We start from the raw sequence: 18,464 nt of genomic DNA on the forward strand, positions 1-18,464 counted from the left end.
AAGTCCACCCACTGGAGTGAAGGTTCTGACCCCCACGTCAGGCTTCCCAACCTGGGGGTCTGGCAACGGGAGGAGGAATTCCTAGAGAATCAGACATTGAAGACTAGTGGGATTTGATTACAGGAATTGGACAGGACTGGGGGAAACAGAGACTCCACTCTTGGAGTGCACACACAAAGTAGTGTGTGCATTGGGAACCAGGGAAGGAGCAGTGACCCCAGGGGAGACTGAACCAGACTTACTTGCTAGTGTTGGGGGGGTCTCCTGCAGAGGTGGGGTGTGGCTGTGCCTCACAGTGGGGACAAGGACACTGGCAGCAGAAGTTCTGGGAAATACTCCTTGTCGTGAGCCCTCCCAGAGTCTGCCATTACCCCACCAAAGAGCCCAGGTAGGCCCCAGTGTTGGGTTGCCTCAGGCCAAACAACCAACAGGGAGGAAACCTAGCCCAACCCATCAGCAATCAAGTGGATTAAAGTTTTACTGAGCTCTGCCCACCAGAGCAACACTCAGCTCTACCCACCACTACTCCTGCCCATCAGAAACTTGCACAAGCCTCTTAGATAGACTCATCCACCAGAGGGCAGACAGCAGAAGCAAGAAGAACTACAATCCTGCAGCCTGTGGAATAAAAACCACATTCACTGAAAGATAGGCAAGATGAAAAGGCAGAGGGCTATGTCCCTGATGAAGGAACAAGATAAAACCCCAGAAAAACAAATAAATGAAGTGGAGATAGGCAACCTTCCAGAAAAGGAATTCAGAATAATGATAGTGAAGATGATCCAGAACCTCAGAAAAAGAATGGAGGCAAAGATCAAGAAGATGCAAAAAATGTTTAACAAAGACCAAGAAGAATTAAAGAACAAACAGAGATGAACAATACAATAACTGAAATGAAAACTACACTAGAAGGAATCAGTTGCAGAATAACTGAGGCAGAAGAACGGATAAGTAAACCGGAAAACAGAAAGGTGGAATTCACTGCTGCAGAACAGAATAAAGAAAAAAGAATGAAAAGAATGAAAATTAAACACAACAACATTCACATTATAGGGGTCCCAGAAGGAGAAGAGAGAGAGAAAGGACCCAAGAAAAAATTTGAAGAGATTATAGGTGAAAACTTCCTTAACATAGGAAAGGAAATAGCCAACCAAGTCCAGGAAGCACAGAGAATCCCATACAGGATAAACCCAAGGAGAAATACGCCGAGACACATAGTAATCAAAGTGGCAAAAATTAAAACAAAGAAAAATTATTGAAAGAAGCAAGGGAAAAACAATAAATAACATACAAGGGAACTCCCATAAGGTTAACAGATGATTTCTCAGTGGAAACTCTACAAGCCAGAAGTGAGTGGTATGATAATTGAAGAATAAAATCCATATGATCATCTCAATAGACACAGAAAAAGCTTTTGACAAAATTCAACACCTATTTATGATAAAAACTCTCCAGTGCTCGCTTTAACAGCACTTATACTGAGATTGGAATGATACAGAGAAGATTAGCATGGCCTCTTCACAAGGATGACACACAAATTCGTGAAGCGTTCCATATTTAAAAAAAAAAAAAAAAAAACAAAAAACAACAACAAAAAAAAAACTGTCCAAAAACTGGGCATAGAGGGAAACCACCTCAACATAATAAAGGCCATATACAACAAAACCACAGCAAACATCATTCTCAATGGTGAAAAACTGAAAGCATTCCCTCTAAGATCAGGAACAAGACAAGGATGTCCACTCTCACCACTATTAATCAACATAGCTTTGGAAGTCCTAGCCATGGCAATCAGAGAAGAAAAAGAAATAAAAGGAATACAAATTGGAAAAGAAGAAGTAAAACTGTCATTTTTTGCAGATGACTGATACTATACATAGAGAATCCTAAAGATGCCACCAGAAAACTACTAGAGCTAATCAATGAATTTGGTAAAGTTGCAGGATACAAAATTAATGCACAGAAATCTCTTGCCTTCCTATACACTAATGATGAAAAACCTGAAAGAGATATTAAGGCAACACTCCCATTTACCATTGCAACAAAAAGAATGAAATACCAAGGAATAAACCTACCTAGGGAGAAAAAAGACCTGTATGCAGAAAACTATAAGACATTGATGAAAGAAATTAAAGATGATACCAACAGATGGAGAGATAAACCATGTTCATGGATTGGAAGAATCAACATTGTGAAAATGACTATACTACCCAAAGCAATCTACAGATTGAATGCAATCCCTATCAAATTACCAATGGCATTTTTTATGGAACTAGAATAAAAAAAAATCTTAAAATTTGTATGGAGACACAAAAGACCCCGAATAGAAAAAGCAGTCTTGAGGGAAAAAAACGGAGCTGGAGAAATCAGACTCCCTGACTTCAGACTATACTACAAAGCTACAGTAATCAAGACAATGTGGTACTGGCACAAAAATAGGAACATGTATCAATGGAACAAGATAGAAACCCAGAGATAAACCCACGCACGTATGGTAAACTAATCTATGACAAAGGATGCAAAGATATACAATGGAGAAAAGACAGTCTCTTCAATACGTGGTGATGGGAAAACTGGACAGCTACATGTAAAAGAATAAATTAGAACACTCCCTAACAGCATACACAAAAATAAACTCAAAATGGATTAGAGACCTAAATGTAAGACTGGACACTATAAAACTCTTAGAGGAAAACATAGGAAGAACACTCTTTGACATAAATCACAGCAAGATCTTTTTTGATCCACCTCCTAGAGTAATGGAAATAAAACCAAAAATAAACAAATGGGACCTAATGAAACTTCAAAGCTTTGGCACAGCAAAGGAAACCATAAACAAGACGAAAAGACAACCATCAGAATGGGAGAAAATATTTGCAAACAAATCAATGGACAAAGGATTAATCTCCAAAATATATAAACAACCCATGCAGCTCAATATTAAAAAAACAAACAATGCAATCAAAAAATGGGCAGAAGACCTAAATAGACATTTCTCCAAAGAAGACATACAATTGGCCAAGAAGCACATGAAAAGGTTCTCAACTTCACTAATTATTAGAGAAATGCAAATCAAAACTATCATGAGATATCACCTCACACCAGTTAGAATGAGCATCATCAGAAAATCTACAAACCACAAATGCTGGAGAGGGTGTGGAGAAAAGGGAACTCTCTTGCACTGCTGGTGGGAATGTAAATTGATACAGCCACTATGGAGAACAGTATGGAGGTTCCTTAAAAAACTAAAAATAGAATTACCATATGATCCAGCAATCCCACTACTGGGCATATACCCAGAGAAAACCATAATTCAAAAAGACACATGCACCCCAATGTTCACTGCAGCACTATTTACAATAGCCAGGTCATGGAAGCAACCCAAATGCCCATCGACAGACGAATGGATAAAGAAGATGTGGTACTATGTACAATTGAATATTACTTAGCCATAAAAAGGAACAAAATTGAGTCATTTGTTGAGATGTGGATGGATCTAGAGACTGACATATAGAATGAAGTAAGTCAGAAAGAGAAAAACAAATATTGTATATTAACACACATATGTGGAACCTAGAAAAATAGTACAGATAAACTGGTTTGCAGGGCAGAAATTGAGACACAGATGTAGAGAAGAAACGTATGGACACCTAGGGGGGAAAGCCACAGGGGTGGGGTGTGTGTGTGATGAACTGGGCAATGGGGATTGACATGTATACAGTCCTGTGTATAAAATTGATGACTAATAAGAACCTGCTGTATAAAAAAATAAATTTAATTTAATTTAAAAATTAAAAAATTTGCAGTGGCATTTTTCACAGAAATAAACAATTCTGAAGTATGTATGGAATCACAAAAGACCTTGAATAGCCAAAAGAATCTTAAGAAAGAAGAACAAAGCTGGAGGCATCACACACCCTAATTTTGAACTATAATACAAAACTATAGTAATCAAAAACAGTATGGTATCGGCACAAAAAAGACACATAGGTCAACGGAACATAACAGAGACCAGATACAAACACCCATACATACATGATCAGTTAATTTACCACAAAAGAATCAAGAATGTATGATGGGGAAACAATAGTGCCTTCAATAAGTGGAAGCTGCACAGCCACATACAAAAGAATGAAACTGGACCCTTATCTTATACCATACACAAAAATTAACTCAAAATGGATTAAAGACTTGAATGTAAGACAGGAAACCATAAAACTTCTAGAAGAAAACATAGGCAGCAAACTCCTTGACAGAGGTCTTAGCAATGATTTCTTTTTGGATTTGATACCAAGAGCAAAGGCAACAAAAGCAAAAATAAACAAGTTTGACTACTTCATGCTATAGATCTTCTGCACAACAAAGGAAATCATCAACAAAATGAAAACGCAACTTACTGACTGGAAAAAAAAATATTTGCAAATCATATATCTAATAAGGGGTTATTATCCAAAATATATAAGGAACTCATACAACTCAACAGCAAAAACAAACAATCTGATTGTTAAATGGGAAGAGGATCTGAATAACATTTTCTAAAGAAGACACAGAGATTGCCAACAGGTATGTGAAAAGATGTTCAACATCACTATCATCAGGTAAATGCAAATCAAAACCAGAATGAGATATCACCTCACACTTGTCAGAATGGCTATTTTCAAAAATACAAGACATAACAAGTGTCAGTGAGGATGTGGAGGAAAAGGAACCCTTGTGCACTGTTGGTGTGAATGTAAATCAGTGCAGTCACCATGGAAAATAAGTACAGAAGTTGAATTAAAAAAATTAAAAATAGAACTACCATATGAGCCAGCAATTCCACTTCTGGGTATTTAGCCAAAGAAAATGAAACACTAACTTGAAAAGATACAGGCAACCCCAGCATGTATCTTGTTCACTGCAGCATTATTTACAATAGCCAGGATATGGAAACAACCTAAGTGTCCAGGGACAAATGAATGGATAAAGAAAATGTGGTGTATATATCCAGTGGAATATTTTTCAGCCATAAAACAGAATGAAATCTTGTCATTTGACACAACATGGATGAATCTTGAGGGCATTATGCTAAGACAGACAGAGAAAGACAAATACCATATCATCTCACTTATAAGTGGGATATAAACCAAAAACCAAACCAAAACAAAACAAAACAAAATAGTGCATAGACACAGAGAACAGATTGGTGGGTGCCAGAAGCAGGAGGTGAGGAAGGAGCAAAATGGGCAAAGTGAATCAAAAGTTACAAACCTCCAGTTATAAAATAAATACGTCTAAGGGATGTAAGGTACAGCATGACAACCACAGTTAATGACACTGTAGTGTGTATTTGAAAGTTGCTAAGAGAGTAAAAGTTCTCATCACAAGAAAAAGAAATCTGTAACTATGTACAGGGACAGATGTTAACTAGACTTATTGTGGTGATCATTTTGCAGTATATACAAATATATATCATTATGTTGCACACCTAAAATTAATAATGGTGTATGTCAATTACACCTAAATAAAAGTAAATTAATTTTTAAAGGGTAAATTACAATTTTAAAAAAACTTTATTTACAAAAACAGGTGGCAGGTAGATTTGATCCTCGGGTTATAGCATGCCAAGCTCTATTCTATTTCCATAGCTAGAAGTGATATTGAGTTGAAAATATTTTCTGTAAAGCATTATAAATTATTCACATTGTCACATTTTGACCCTTTTTTATTGAACAATAATATTAGAAAGAAAAAATAGCAGTCAGTTAAAAGAATTCTAGAAAGCCTAACTTTTGTCTTACTCTTTCATTCAAAGAAGGAATTAGTTCAGTTTATCTAATTTATATTGACCTTTCTGTTTTTTGAAGGTCTTATTCAAAGGTTGAAACATGCATTCAACAAGCCATTAGCACTTTTGTCTTTGCAATAATATAATCATTTAAAGTGTGGGGAAAAACAAGTACATGTGTTTGAAAAATTCTTCCTGTTACATAAGGTACATGATTACTATGCAAAATCAGCACAAATGGGGTACTCAAAGGAGAGAGCACAAATGCCCAGAAAACTATAGGGATATGTCACCATATCACTGCATGAATTTCTAAAGTTCAAAGAGTCACTTTCCCTTTTAATATTATTGTAGTCAGCTGTACAGTTGGAAAGTACACTCACTGCTTATTCATCTTAATGCCATTTACCCACATCTCCAGAAAACAGGATGTCAGGGAGAAATCAGAGGCTGAGCTAGGAGAGTAGACCAATGAGCATGCTTTATGACAGTTATGCTTAATTTACACCTTCAAGAAATAGAAAATTGGGATGCAACTCTAGCCATACATGTTCACATTTATTCATAAGTGGGAAAAGACAGGTGATTTGCATGAACCAGATCCATAAAAGCATATGGATTTGCTATCAACTGATATCAATGGGTCTCATAATTCCAGTTTAGACTCTGCCCTTAGAGATTATTTATGCATTTAATTAGTACATGTACTCAATTTAACTCAAAGTGATGGTCAGATTAAGTACTTGGAGATAGTTATGGCTATACAAATAAACACGGGTCCAGAAATTTCAAGATATTTTTGTGTCAGTGAATCTGGACTGTACTGTGTTCACTTTGACTAGTAGTGAGCAGCCAGAAATGGCACTATGCCAGTTCTTCCCTAACCTTTAATAGGACTGAAAATGTCCATTTTTCTTTCTCTTGAAATATTTGGTCTTGAAGCCCTGAACCATCATGTAAGAAGTCTGATATCCCTGAAGCTACCATGTTTTGAGGAAGCTCAACTTAACCATAGAGAGGCATTGGGAAGGAAGGAATGGAGGGAGGGAGGGAGGAGTCGTCCAGCTGAGGCCCTAGGCATTGCAGAGCAGACAAGCCATCCTCACTGTCCTGTCGAATATCTTGTCCCAGATAATAAGATTACAATCTTCTATTAAGATAAATTGTTTTAAGCCAAAGAGTTTTACAATTGATAACCAGAATTCTCTCTATATTCCAATATCCTATTTATTTCCTTGAGCAGTTAATATAATATGTGATTAACATTTTAAAATGTTTTAATTTACTTATTTAGTACCTATTTGTTTATGGAACCAAAGTTATCTATAAAGGCAGAGGCACTACTTCTCTTAGACTTTCGGCACGGTCATGATGCTTGATGAGTTAGTCATCTGTTAAAGGAAGGAAAAGAGGGAGGTGATTTAATTGTTAGTAATACCAGCTTTTTAAAATTAATCCAACATTTTGCCATGCTTAAGTATACAAGTGATACTCAGGTTGGTAGAAAATAGGATTAGAAAAGTATTTTTTCATGTTTGATCTTGTTTTCTAAATTATGTGGACAGGACTTTCATCTGCAACTTTTAGAATATCTTTTTTCAAAGTGGTTCCAAAAGTTATCAGAATTCTATTTTATGGTTACAAATTTAAAGATGTCTCACGATATCTTTAATGTTTTCCTACTGGTTAAAATTAATTTCCCCCATATCACAAAGCAACATCATGATCTCAGTGACTGGAAAATATCACTGTGGGCTATGTATTTCTTATAAAATGGTATTTTTCACAATTGTCAATGCACTTTCTTTCATTTAGTAGTCTCTCTTATTCTAATAAGCAAGTGAAGAATCAGAGTCACTTACCCATAGACATTTCTTGATAAAAGTTCAGAAGTGTGAACTCTACATTTAAATCTGAAATTCCTCCAGGTAGATTTAGTAATAATACCAACAAATGTTTGAGGAGAGTGCTGTCAGGTTTATACATAGCCACACTCTGCTTTAGAGGGAGCAGAAGGCAAAACAAGAGAAGCAAAAGCCAGATGCTATAAAAGTTTAGATCAGATAAATTTCTCAATATTTTTCATATAGTAAACATGAGGTCATATGCCAAACTTAAGAGGCCAATTTTTATAAGGATTGAGATTAATTCCACATTACCATTTTTTAAAAGACGTAAGCTTGGCACACAAACGTTGGAATGGGATGGGCTTCCCTGGTGGCGCAGTGGTTGAGAATCTGCCTGCTAATTCAGGGGACACAGGTTCGAGCCCTGGTCCGGGAAGATCCCACATGCCGCGGAGCAACTAAGCCCGTGAGCCACAACTACTCGGCCTGCGCGTCTGGAGCCTGTGCTCCGCAACAAGAAAGGCCGTGAGAATGAGAGGCCCGCGCACAGCGATGAAGAGTGGCCCCCACTTGCCACAACTAGAGAAAGCCCTAGTGCAGAAACAAAGACCCAACACAACCAAAAATAAATTTTAAAAATTTAAAAACTTTGGAATGTGAAAAGCAGAGCTTCACACAGGTTTTATCCCATGCAACCTCAGTATTCTCCAATATCCTTGACTTATCTACGTGTTCATAGGGCAAATATAAGATTATGGTAAAAAATCAGTAGTCACCCAGTGTTGAAAGTGTACCATTTATAAAATCTGAATTGACACTCAGGAAATGTTTCTATGATTGGACTCAACCAAATTTTGTGACACATATCTTTTATCACCATGTTCCTATATCCCATTATTCAAAAAGCTGAAAATATATATGCAACTGTTCTTGATATATGGGAAATATTTGTATGCCTTTAAGCTGCTAACCATGGTATTTCTTTTTTTTTTTTTTTTTTTTTTTTTGCCGTATGCGGGCCTCTCACTGTTGTGGCCTCTCCCTTTGCGGAGCACAGGCTCCGGACGCGCAGGCTCAGCGGCCACGGCTCACGGGCCCAGCCGCTCCGCGGCACGTGGGAATCTTCCCGGACCGGGGCACGAACCCGTGTCCCCTGCATCGGCAGGCGGATTCTCAACCACTGCGCCACCAGGGAAGCCCCATGGTATTTCTTTACTTAGAAATGTTCTATATGTTAAATAACACCCATCAATGGGCATCCATCTCATATTCCATTCTCATGAAGCCTTGTCTCATTACCTCAATGAGAAGTATTTTGTTCCCTCTCAGAACTTCGGCTGTATTTTATCTATGCTACTGTCATACTTATCCAGACTCTGCTTTTATTATAATTAATTGAAAAGCACCCTATTTTGCAAGGAAGTTATAAACTCCTTGAGCAAAGGGTCTTTTTTTTTTCTTTACATTTGTGTTCAACACTACATAGCATGTAACACCCAGTAAGAGGTACTCAATAAAGACTTGGTATGTAAGTGGATGGATTTAGTAAGATTTTTCATACTGTACTAGGCTTTCAGCTACATGATATATTTCTTCAGACAGTGAGTTAATTTATTAATAGTTTTAAAAATAAATTAGATTATCAGGTTGGTTTAAATCACCCAAGAGGGACCAAAAATAATGAGACACAGGTCAGATATATTCTTATGGGAAGCAGAAGCTATCAGGGAATGCCAAAAGAGTAGGAAATAGAACTAATCAAGGTGGTGTGCATTAATGAGATATTATAATAGGAGACACTGAAGCCTTTTTTTGTTTTTAAGTGATACAATAATATCTCCACTTTTTTGGGGAAACTTTTCAAAGACAAATGAGAAGAGGCTTCCACTGATGAGAAGCTGATGAGAAGTAAACACTGTGTAGATAACTAAAGTTGAATTTTGTGAATAAAATAATTTCCAATCCTAGCAACACATAGATTAAAATTTGTTGAGGCTTTAAATCTATGTTATAGTATTTATTAATTTAACTGAATTGCAATAAATATGAAAAATAGATATATCAATTGGTATCATAGAAGTATTTTATCTTTTTGCAATGGTAAAAATGTATCCACACACACAAACACATCCACACGCACTGCCAAATGGTGTTGAATTTAGTTCTAACATATAGCTAAAGTATCTGGATCATAAAAAAAAATAGCAATGGACAGAAGTTAAAGGATTCTGAAATAGAGACAAAACTAAGAGACAATTAAAAAAAGGGCTTTTTCTTTTACTCTTCTGTACAGTTAGGTAGGACCATATAATTAAGTTGTGGCCAATGAATTGGGAGCGATGTGATGTGGTCACTTCCAGGCCCAGAGAAGTGCCACCCCCCCATGCTCCTACTTTTTCCCTCCTATAGTGACCTTAGCGACATCTGATCCATTTGGCATAGTACCAGGTTGAAATAGAGTCACCTGACTAGCATAAGACTATAAAGCAAACAAGAGTAGAATAACGTTTTAAGTCACTAGGAGTACATGAGTTGACTAATAGGTCATCTTGCAGTAATTACCAAGAATAACACCAGTAATTTGTTTTAATATTTGATTCCACAGTCTATAACATTATGAAATCAAATCCTTTTTGGGTTGGGTAGAAATGATTCTGTTTTTAGAATTACATATTAATATTTTTCACTCCTCTATGTGAAGTTAAGAAAAAATATCCATTGAACTTAGAATTCATGATTTGTTTTAAAAATATTAAATGAGACTATTTGAAAATAATATGCTTTTATTTATATCAGCTGTCAAATATAGTTTTCCTAAATTATTAAATAAAGGCCCAACCATATAAGTCATATATTTGACTTATTTGGCAATTAAGATGGCCAAAATATTTATATAAATGTGTATGTTGTTTATTGAAATACTTACATATGTTCACTGAATAGTAAGGATCATTATTACAAGTTTAAGTATGTGGATTTCCTGACCAATACAGTATAACTTCACAGTATCCATTTATCTTTTCTGAAAAGAAAAAGAAAAATATGATTCTCCACTCCAGACACATTGCCCAATGGCTGACATTATGGAAATATAAGAAAGTTCTCATTATTATTATTAGTTTTTCACCTAGCTGCAAGGCCATTACATGAAATAAAAATTCTATTTTTACTTTCCAGTTGTGCTTATAATGGTATCTAATCTTATAGTTTTCATTCTTTCATAAAATAAATAGCAAATCTGCAGTGATACCTATTGAATACATTGAGTTTTGTGTTGTTTTTTTAATTCTGACTAATGAATAACGTTCAAATGCTTGCAGAAGCAAACACACAGAGGTGCACTGTGAACCGGTGGCTTAAGAGGAGTCCACATAGTAATAGCAAACATCCTATAGCACTTAACTGAGTCAGCCACAGATATATGTGCTTTTCCATTCTTCCTGTATCCTTAAAATAACTTTAGCAGGTTAGTAATAGTATAACTCATATTTTTGTTGTTGTTGTTGTTTTGTTTTTTTGCTGTACGCGGGCCTCTCACTGTTGCGGCTTCTCCCGTTGCGGAGCACAGGCTCCGGACGCGCAGGCTCAGCGGCCATGGCTCACGGGCCCAGCCGCTCCGCGGCATGTGGGATCCTCCCGGACGGGGGCACGAACCCGTGTCCCCTGCATCGGCAGGCGGACTCTCAAACACTGCGCTACCAGGGAAGCCCTATAACTCATATTCTGAAGATGAGAAAAATGAAGCACAAAAAAAGTTAACTAACTTGTCGGAGGTCACATAACTAGTATGTGGTGGAGGCAGGATTTAAACTTAAGAAATGTGGTTCCAGGGTTCATATAATTAATCAAAGCATTATTCTCTCAAATTATTTCAGCACAGACAAAAGATTATCTTTATCCCAAGGGCCTTGAGTTTGACTGCTTTTTATTTCTATGTCTCCCCATGGCTGAGCAGAGCCCCTGGAACACAGCAGTCATTCAAAAAGGATTTTGACTTGAATTAAGTAATTAAGGGAAGATGACACTTTAGATAACTGTTCCCTCATAAAAAAAGCATATTACTATCTGCAGAGCAGAATCAAAACAAATCTTCACAAATTTGAAAACCCATGGCAGTGATCTGTTTTTATTCCCAAATTCAACAAGATACTAAGCTGGCATGCCTTTTGGAAAGTAGATGGGGAATTTAAGCAAAAATGGATGAGGTAATTAAACACCCATGTAGGACATATGGCTTAGAGATAGCCTCCGCCTGGAAACTAGTCATTCGCAAAGGGAAGGGAGGATGGGAAGAAAGGTTTCTGAGAATGTGCCCATGGATCGTGGCCAATAGCATACATGAAGGGTCTTTATTCTTAAAAGTAAAGAAACCTCATAATTATTCATACCTGAGATCACCCAGAGACAAAGTGTTCCCTGTGATTGGGTAAGTAACTCACTGGTCAGAGGAAAATCACCATGGAACACAGAGGATTCTTTTCTTCTCTGATTACAATTTCACACCTTTTCTTTTTCGGTCACTTTACCCCTAATTTTTGTTTTCATTATTTGTTTAATTTAATTTCTTAGAAAAACTACGTCATAAGCCATCTGATGACTTTGTAAATGCAAAGATCCAATGTTGTGGAACAGACACTCTAATGACATAGTGTTTAGTGTTCCCCAAAGCAGGAGACAGATGAAGAGAAACGGTGAACCGGCAACCTTAGCATAATTAAGACAAGCCTGAGTGCTTGCCATGGTGCCATTACATTAATCTCACATCAGTGGCACCTGGCTAAAATTTATGAGATATGTAAAAGGGGCCTTTCCAACTGACCTTGATAAGGCAGAGTTATTTATCACGTGACAGAATAGTCAGCAAGCTAGGGAGAATGAGGTATATTAGAAACAAGTTGGCAGAGAGATTTAAGGGCAGTGGGCTGCAAGACACTGACAGAAAAGATCAAATATTTTCAGTACTATGAACTTTAAGCATCCTTGATAACTAAAACATAAAATCACACATCATGTCAATAAGCAATATATATGAGAAGGGGTAATAGTAAATGCCAAGTTTTAAATCATGCCAGTTCATTCATTTAATATTCTTTTAAATATTTGTTTATTGAACTCATGAGACTTTGTGACTACAATGGATTCCAAGTGATTTCACACCCAAATAAATAAGTAAAATATATTCACTGTGAGTTTTTTGATGGTGCTGTCTCATCTTATTTATCATTGTATTTCCATGGCCTAGTATAGAGCCTGGAATATTTGCGTCCTAATAAATCACCAGATCTTTCTATGGTTGGTTGCTTCATGTTCTTCAAGTCTCAGTTCACATATCACCTCCACAGAGAGGTCTTCCCTGATCACCCCATCAAAAAGACTTACCACTATATGGAAATAGCTTTTTTATTGCCTATACATTTATTATTTTCTTTTCCTCTCTGGACTCAAGGTCCCCTGTCTTTCCTATTCACCTTTATATGCCAATATAGATCCAAAACCTAGAAAAGGACAGGATAGGTGCTTAATAAATATAAGTCAAATGAATAAAAGGGTGTTTATTAAATAAATACTGGATTTTTTAAAACAGGAGAATAATGATTATTATGCTTAAAAATATATTTTGAAAGGTATATACTTTTATTTTAAACCATTGCGTTATCAATAGTAACAAACTTTAAAAATCTGATCATGGGGCTTCCCTGGTGGCGCAGTGGTTGAGAGTCCGCCTGCTGATGCAGGAGACACGGGTTCGTGCCCCGGTCCAGGAAGATCCCACATGCCGTGGAGCGGCTGGGCCCGTGAGCCATGGCCACTGAGCCTGTGCGTCCGGAGCCTGTGCTCTGCAACGGGAGAGGCCACAACAGTGAGAGGCCCACGTACCACAAAAATTTAAAAAAAAAAAAAAAAAAAAAAAAAATCTGATCATGGCACTCCTTCACTGAAACTTCACTGTGATAAAAATTAGTATCAAATTAATCTATTCTTGATTGTTTATTTAAAAAAATCTCAGACCTTTTCAGCAGTGGTCACTAGTGTTGTCAAATATGACAAGACTTCTTAGGTCATAACCAGTTTTGTACTTCAAATATTTCAACAAGAAATAGGAGGGAAACAAAGTACTTTTTGTTGTTGTTGGAATTTTGTTTATTCTACTTCCATATAAAATGTACCACATATAATCATGGTAGCTGTAATCCGTAGAAATCGCCATAATGTTCGTGACATTTTATTTCTGTTCATGGGCCAACTATTCAGCACAAGGGTCCTTTATTTTATTTTTGTGTAATGGACAATTTGAAGATTTCTTTTTAGCTTTATCAAATGTAATTGAATTTATACTTCTACTAAAACAGAGATGGATGGATAAAATTCTGTCTTTATACAATGAAAGCCTTATGGTCTTTTCAGTGAGGGGGAACAGCAACACAGCTTCAGAGTTTCACATAGTAAAGCCACATTGGGTCAAGTAGACCTGAATGTTTTTAGGCCACACCAATATCAAAATGGATTTGTACATTTAAATTCTGCTTCTCTATCATTTCATATTTCATAATTCTTCTTGTAAAAGCACAGAATAGCTAAAATCAGTAAATCACACAAAACAAACTTTCTAGACTTTCACTATACCTTAAAACTACAGTTTTAAAAGTTAGGTACATTTGGCAGTGGTTAATTTAAAATGAAAGCAGAAAAGCAATATTTACTTTAAAAAATGCCCATATTATTTAAAGTAATAAAACAATATTTGGAAGAAAGCTTGACTTGCCTCACTTCCTGACTGGTCACTTTAAAAATCCAATTAACATTCATAATCATACAGAAAATTAATCACTTATACTATTTGTTTGGATTCTGGAGCTCCATTCTGGATCTATGTCAGAGGTACAGGATATAACAATACCTCAGGGATCATAAAAGTTTTGGATTGTTTCCTTTGCATGTTCATTGCAGATTATAAAATTCACACTTGTGAGAGAAGTATTTTAAAATTAACTATATGAGAATAATTAAACATTGTTCATTTAATGTGAATTTGTGCACATTTTGATGCAACATAACGTCATTGATTATTAAATAAACATTTTATAAATAATAATAAGCTGTGAGGGTAGAAGAGAGTGAGAGAATTACTACACTGAATGTCTCCATTTGAACTGAATTATTTTGCTTTCTAGAACTTTTGCAGACAATAATATAATGATCTATAAAATATTAGATTTAACATTTGTTGTTGAACTTATAGTTTTGTCAGCTCTCCGTTTAAATCTACTTCTTAGCATTATTAAAATTCCATAAGGAAAATATTTAAACTGCCTGCAAATAGTAGAATGCTGCCGATTTCTATTTGCACTGGGAATGTTGAGAGAGTGTAAAAGTGGAGATATAGTTTATATTTCATAATTCTGTAACTTAATGATACTATTTTATTAAAGACAATCAGCTGCACACATAATTATCATCATCAAAGCAATAAGTGTTCATAATGATTCAAAGGCTAATTCAACAACCATCATATCTTATTTCTGTTCATCCTAATCCCATCAATTTTACTCTAACTCTGTCTTCATATTAATTTAATGAGATAACTTTTGCTTTTCTATTTAGTCAAAGGACCAGTGGGATCATCCTCCCTCAAAAATATGCCAATGTAACAGACTTACTATTCTTTCAAAAGTTGGTGAAACTTGATCATTTTCAAATTGTTTGTGTTGAAATACAAACTTTTCCCTTTAAAATTAAATTGGAATCTCAAGAATGCACAGGTCATTAGCTTCTAGAGAGAGTACTTAATTTAAGGACAGTACTTTAATCTAGGAAACGGCACAAAAAGTCCTTGCATAAATAGGCTAAAAGTGCTTAATAGTAAAAGATAAATGTGATTACAGTCTAAAGTTTTAGAAAAGAAGTATTTTTCCTAACAGAACTCAGAACTCAATTTTCTTTTTTTTTCTTTAATTGTCTCTCCCTACGACCGTACTTGAATATGTTCCATGCAGATCAGGAATTTTGTCAGTTTTGTTCACTTCTACATCCTCCTAGAACAGTCCCTGGCACATAGTCCTACATTCATTATTAAATGAATGGATGGATAAATGAATGAGTGAAAGGCCAAGATCTGCACTTACTTGACTAAATCACACCCATAATGCATCACCTATGATTTCCAGTTATTGTTTAAAGTGGACAAAGACTCTTATAAAAGCAATCTGAGTGTGAAATCTTTCTAGGACTTTATGCAAATTTTTAATTGTTTCTCACCCACACATAATTGAACAGTTTTACTGTTTTTTTTTTTTTTTTTCTGTTAAAATTACTAAGTAGGGCTTCCCTGGTGGCGCAGTGGTTGAGAGCCTGCCTGCCGATGCAGTGGACACAGGTTCGTGCCCCGGTCCGGGAAGATCCCATGTGCCGCGGAGCGGCTGGGCCCGTGAGCCATGGCTGCTAAGCCTGCGCTTTCGGAGCCTGTGCTCCGCAACAGGAGAGGCCCCAACAGTGAGAGGCCCGCGTAACGAAAAAAAAAAAAAAAAAATTACTAAGTAATATTTACTGAGTGACACTTGAGTGAGAAAAGTCAGTTCTGTGTTCTTGCTTTTTTTTTTTTTTTTATAAGAGATGATTCAGATGGCAATTCAAGCAGCATATTCATTCATTTAACAGATTTTGGTTGGTTGGTTTACCTTTTGACTCCCTTCATCCATTCATTTTTAACAAAGCTCAAACAACATACAGAATAATTTTGGTCTTCATAATTGAATTACAATGGAGAGAAAATTTCCCTAAAAAGAAGTGATGTCAAATAAATTGCTTGAAAATAAAACAAGATCCTAAATCACAATGTGATGTCAACATACACTGAATAAACAATGAGGGGTGGTAGCTCACTACCTGTTTGAACACCAGCCCATCCAGTTTGCTCTCACAAATGCAGTAGTTGTCAGGTATATAGGTAGTTTTTACTAGTAGCACATGCTCATCAATTTGTTCCTATGGCAACCAATATATATATATTTTCAAGGTAAGACATGAAAATCAGTTCTGTCAAAACCAGGCACCTTACATCAGGGCACCTAAAGTCAGAATGGTTAATTTATTTTAAATGTTTGAAAGAAACCAAAAATCTTTAACACATGCTGGAAGGTTAATGAAGAATGAAGTGATTATTAAATAGTTTCCCCAATGACAAGTGTGAAAAAAATCAATATTCAATATCTTAACTTTTTAATAATAAATCAAGCTAAAGCTTGACCAGTCACTTTTTAAACTTAAACGCCGTTGCTCACAAATATGTCTTAAATGTCTTTCATACATTTTTTTTCAGAAGTGAGCAATATTTTTTATTTGGAATGTTGTATTCGGATAACTTTATTCACCCCAAAGTTGATTCCAGAGCAATGGAATTAGGTGTTAGAAAGAAGGAAACCACAGTGAAAAAAACATGTAGAACTTGTAATGAAAGCATGAGGAACGGAATTAAACTTAAAGAAGGACTGAAGATTTGGAAACACACTGTTAGAACCATGTGGAACCCTGGAAATCTATTGACTCAAAGCTTCCATTGCAGATATCAGAAACTGAGGGTCAGAAAAGGTAAGTGGCTTGCACATGACCAAAAGAATCAGAACTGGATCAGTAGATTTGACTCACTTGGTTCTATACTCTCTATACTCTTCATTTTTTGACACAAAAACAATGGATTTGAGGGAGGGAAATGGTAAAAAAAAAATGGGGGTGAAAATCACATTCCTATAGGAATTACTTACTAAAACTATTCTTCCCATTTGCCCTAAGTAGTATCAATAGCCCCTCATTTTTCTTGTTCTAAACAGCACAATTATAATTTTTAAAATAATTTCAAAGGATCGCAGATCTAAATTTTCTCTTCTCCCTACTCTAATTAGTTTACTAGTTTCATCAATATTATATAGCTGATTTTCTTTAAAAGATCCTGATGAATTTGCCTCTTTCTATACATAATATTTAAAACAGTACGTGAATTACTGTATTTGTAAAATATAATAGTTAGATGTTGTAGAAATTAGTGTATCATTTAAAAGACATGCAGTGGGTAAAATTTGTTCTCTAAAATTATAACCTCTTATCAGACTAAAAGATTTTCTTCTAAATCAATGCCACACCTAGTCAAATACAGATATTTGGGAAGTGGAAATCATCTACCTCACCACTGATTCCTTTGTAACCTTGAATTTCTTTAAAATTGTATTTGTATTAGTCAGGCTTACCACAGGTTCTAGTCCCAGCTCTGTCACTGAGTCACTTTATGACCAAGTTTATATTCACTTTAGCTTTCTGGATTTCATTTCCTTTACCTATAAAATGAGGAAGCTGGAAAAAAGTTACACCTGCAGTCCTGCCACATTAATCTTTAAATGGACAGAGCTGCATTATATGACATGGTCTAAATAGCAGAATAGCCTGTTTCAGGATTACATAGTCTATTATAATACTAGACTATCAATTGTAATAATCAATTACAATAGTCTATTTCAGACCATCAGAGAACATTATGATAACCTGAGAATTGTGGCATTTTCTTAAATAAAACTTCTAAATGATCAAATTATTTATTGCAATGTTGGGTATGACATGAAATAATTTTAAAATATATTTTTACACCCTGGCACACAAGATATTATATATATATTAGTTTTATAAATTCATCATGTGCTCAATGGCATAGATTTTGCAGCCTGGTTTAAACAATTGATTTTAATATAGTACTTTATAACACACTGAAGCAAAGTTGTACAAATAATCCTGGTTACTATCTTGAAAGGTAAATAGGCCTAAAATTCTACTATGTCACACATATAGGCACAAAATTTGAATGAACA

General features: G+C 35.7%; 1 protein-coding gene and 1 non-coding gene across 8 annotated transcripts in view; one reads left to right on the forward strand and one right to left on the reverse strand.

The window, feature by feature from the left end:
* Positions 1-18,464, reverse strand: part of ERBB4 (erb-b2 receptor tyrosine kinase 4) — a 1,132,189-nt gene that overhangs the window by 849,337 nt on the left and 264,388 nt on the right. The window lies entirely within an intron of this gene.
* Positions 1,455-1,561, forward strand: LOC131751781 (U6 spliceosomal RNA). Its single transcript, XR_009334338.1, has one exon. It is a non-coding gene; the product is annotated as a U6 spliceosomal RNA (small nuclear RNA).

Source organism: Kogia breviceps, chromosome 2, assembly GCF_026419965.1.
Source record: "Kogia breviceps isolate mKogBre1 chromosome 2, mKogBre1 haplotype 1, whole genome shotgun sequence".
NCBI classification, from domain to species: Eukaryota; Metazoa; Chordata; class Mammalia; order Artiodactyla; family Physeteridae; genus Kogia; species Kogia breviceps.